Source organism: Delphinapterus leucas, chromosome 2 (assembly GCF_059928025.1).
Source record: "Delphinapterus leucas isolate spDelLeu-1000000601 "Yukka" chromosome 2, BTC_Dleu_Yukka2, whole genome shotgun sequence".
NCBI classification, from domain to species: Eukaryota; Metazoa; Chordata; class Mammalia; order Artiodactyla; family Monodontidae; genus Delphinapterus; species Delphinapterus leucas.
In genome coordinates, this window is record NC_143130.1 from 44,391,207 (window position 1) to 44,395,483 (window position 4,277).

Sequence of the window (4,277 nt, forward strand, 5' to 3'; positions counted from 1 at the left end):
TCTTGAGTCACAGCCATGTTCCTGGTTAACTCGTTCTTGAAGGGTGGAAGAAGCGGCGGGGGAGGCGGAGGCCTGGGCGGGGGGCCTACAGAATGTGCTCGGAAGCCTGCTCAACGGGCCGGAGGCGGCGGCGGCGGCGGCGGCAGAAAAGAAGGAAGCAGCGGCAGCGGCGGCGGCGGCCGCCGCGGCGGAACTTCCGTACGCATCCTGGGCGGAGTCATTAGCGCCATTAGTGATGCGGCTGCGCAGTACAACCCAGAGCCTCCGCCCCCTCGTACCCATTACTCCAACATCGAGGCCAATGAGAGTGAGAAGGCCCGGCAGTTCCGGAGGCTCTTTGCCCAGCTGGCTGGAGAGGATATGGAGGTCAGTGCCACAGAACTCGTGAACATTCTCAACAAAGTCGTGACCCGACATCCTGATCTGAAGACTGATGGTATTGGCATTGTCACATGTCGCAGCACGGTGGCTGTTATGGATAGTGACACGACCGGCAAGCTGGGCTTCGAGGAATTCACGTACTTGTGGAACAACATCAAAAAGTGGCAGGCCATATACAAACAGTTTGACATTGACCGTTCAGGGACCATTGGCAGCAGTGAACTCCCAGGGGCCTTTGAGGCAGCAGGATTCCGCCTGAATGAGCATCTCTACAACATGATCATCCGACGCTACTCAGATGAGGGAGGGAACATGGATTTTGACAACTTCATCAGCTGCCTGGTAAGACTGGATGCCATGTTCCGCGCCTTCAACTCTCTTGACAAAGATGGCACTGGACAAATCCAGGTGAACACCCAGGAGTGGCTGCAGCTGACCATGTATTCCTGAACGGGAGTCCCAGACCTGCCCCCTCATCACCTCGCTGTAGGAGTCACCTTGGACTCTTCGGTCTCCCCCAGGGTTGATCCTGTTTGCAGTCACATCTTCATGGCTCCTGCTGACCCACAGGCCTTTCTGTTCTCCTAGCCCTTGGCACCTGGATTCTCAGTCAACAGCCAGGGCCCAACATGCTTCAACACACCCTGCCCCAGCACACCCATCTCACATCTACTCCATAAGCCCTCTCTTGCATCTGTGCCAAGCCCAACGTTTGTGTTACTTGCACACCCCAAGGGCCCTTCTCTCAGTTCTGGATCACTCCAGTCCCTACACACCCTGGCACACCCATTCAGTTACCACCCAGGCAGCTGAACTCCAGGCCATAACAGGCCACATGCCCCAGTGTCTTTGTCTGTATTGTGCTCCCAGCCTGCCAGGCCCAGGAGGAAATAAATTCACCCTAGTTGCTGCTCTCTCTGAAAAAAAGAAAAAAAAAAAAGACTATGAAATTCCCATCCCTAGGCTCTATCCACCATTCAAACCAAAACTGGACTCCAGGCAGGGAACAGCTACAGTGAAATGGAGAGAGAAATAAAATAGAATAATTTTTAGCTTTTGAGCTTCTGTGGACCAAGGTTCTAGTGATTTAAGGAAAGTTTAGAATGGTAGTTTGGGCTATAAAATCTACCTCCTCACCCTCCCAAAACACACACACACACACACACACGCGCACACACACCCCTGTTGTACACACACCCTTGCTGTAGCTTCATGGGCAAGATTGTCGTGGGCATGACTAAAAGCTCCCCACTAATAATCCAGCCCTCTTCAGGATGGTTGCTGATGGCTGGAATTTAAGAAAAATGAAAGTCACCTCATTTAGGATGAGTTTCAGCTAAAGGAGATTCACTTGCAACCCTAATCCAGGGTCTAAACTGTAGGTGAAACTAAAGCAAACGTCAGGCTTCCCCACTGGAGTCTCCTGGTGGCTGCATTGTAGTGGGAGAGTCCCGGAGATGACTCCACCTCTAGCAAAGGTTTCCTCTTCAGAAACCTTTAAACTTTCCCAAGTTCACCTTCTTCAAAGTGAAGTGTTCCATAAATCTCCAAAGTGAAACACTTGGCTTGCTACAATTAGATCTGTCCATGATAAAGTGAGATCCTATCAAGTTCTTTTTGTTTTCCCAATTATGATATGAACATACTGAGGGATGTTTGCAAGGCAGTAACATTCATCCTTTATATTTCAAATGGTTCCCATGTTCTTCCTTTGTATAGAAATGCTTTCCTTCTTCCTCATTTAGCCAACTCTTCTTCCTTTGTATAGAAATGCTTTCCTTCTTCCTCATTTAGCCAACTCTTCTTCCTCCTTCAAGACTCAACGCAAGTGTTTCCTCTTTCAGGAAGTCTTCCCCAATATCCACCCTTTTACATAATTCTTATCACATTGTGCCTCTCCTTCACTGCCCATGCTTTATGTCAGGGATTATGCTTATTTGTCTGTATATCTTCACGCTTGGGCACAGTACCTGGACTTAGCAGCTGTTCAGCTAAGGCCTGTAGAATAAATGGACCTAAGGCTCTAGAAGTAATAATTAGAATACTTGGCATATCTTATCTCTAATCCTAATTATATCCTTTCAAGGTATTATTATGCACACTCTACAGACTGGGAAAATTGAGATGTTAAGTGTCTTGAGGAACTCCACACAACAAGCACAATAAACAGGATTCAACCCTAGGTGTGGGCTTACCCCAAAACCAAGATTATTTTTCATTTTATCACCTGTCTCATAAGAATGGATAAAAGGACAAGAGGTCTTTTGGCTCAATTCAGCAAGGAAGAATTTGAAGTTTCGGTTTTCATAAATCAGAGATACCTATAAACCTGAAGTCTAAAATAACAGAAGGAATGTAAAATAATCCAGATGATAGCTAGTGAGAAAATTATTCATACCACTATGATTCTTTATGTCACTGGTATTTGATGCCACTAAGAAGCTTCTACTAATTACTAATAATTGCTAACACTCACTGAACATCCACTATGCACCAGACACTGTTGTAAGATTTCCATGTGCTTTATCTCATTTCACTTCATCCTCAGCACAGATTTATCAAGTAGATACCATTATTATCCCCTTTTACTGATGAGGAATCTGAAGTTGAGAGAGGCTGGAATAATTTGCCCCAAGGTCACATCATTAATGAGTGGTAGAAGTTTCACTCCAGAAACTTTCTCTCCTTGGTCTGCTCTTCTTGGCGGAGAAGAAACCTGGTGAAAACCAAGTGTGCTCTCAAATATGCCAGATCCTAGATGCATGTTGGGTCAAAGATGATATGGATAGATCAGCCATTCCACAGTTAAAAGGCTCCCCTTTGCTTTTCCATTCCCTGAACAATTTATCCTCGGAAGGGTCTGCACTTTTAAAATCATAAAGCTTTCAATGAAGCAAGGAGCAAAGTACACAAATGCATGGTGGTGAACCCAGTCTCCTTCCATTTGTACGTTAAAATATGCTGGGAAGTCATTTTTTTTTATTTTATCTTTGAGGAGTATTTTTTTTTTTTCTGTGTGTGCATGAGAGAAGCAAATGCCAGGATAGAGAGTGAATTAGATAACCTTATAATGACCATGGCTCTGTTTAACATGGGAGCATCATTTCATTTAACAGGATCTAATAAGGCAGGGCAGTCAAGTCACCAGGCTGCCCTGTGTCTGCAGAGTTTCTAATATTCTGTATAGCACCAAATCTCTCTCCTGAGATCCCTGGGAAGGATGCATGATGGCAGAGCTCTTGTATGACATTCATCTTCATGAGTGAGCTGTTCCATCTCCTCTCACGAGCAGAGATAAATGTCAGAAGAGATCAGCTGTTGTGTATTACATGGCCACTCTGAGCATGCAGCTTCCCTCCCTCTGCCCTTCAGCACCAAAATTACTTTAGACCAGAGCTGGGAGAAAATTCAAAAAGGTGTGAGGCTGTGTACATTAGAGGGAGAAGCAGACCGCAGGGAAGTAAATAAAGCAGGAACTAAAACAATCCTTGCTTGCTTTTACAAGAGGCATGGAAAAATAAGCCTGCCCATTTCTGTTCTTCCCTCTAGAGGATCCCTTTTGATTTTCCGGCTTAGGGATCTGCCAGGTGGGTGGGCGAGGAGGAGGTACCCCAGGGGAGGGGCAAGAAGATCAGATCTGCTGAACACAGGGAGAAGATATTAGGATTTCTCTTTAAATTTATTATGATCTAATAAGGAAGAAAGTTGTCTAAGGTTTAATATGGGGATGGACAACGCTGCCCTTATGCTGTCCAAGTCAAGCTACTATGATGAATAATTATAAAACAAGCTAGATTACACTACAGCAGTCTTATCCATTCTTCTCTGTTGTTTCCCAGGGCTGGAATATGAAAAATGCATTACATTTTATATCTATGGTTTTCATATGTCAGGTA

At 45.4% G+C, this 4,277-nt stretch overlaps 1 pseudogene; it reads left to right on the forward strand.

Annotated features, from left to right (window-relative positions):
• LOC111169331 (calpain small subunit 1 pseudogene) lies at nt 1–1,014 on the forward strand (annotated as a pseudogene).
• The last annotated feature ends 3,263 nt before the right edge of the window (nt 1,015–4,277 follow it).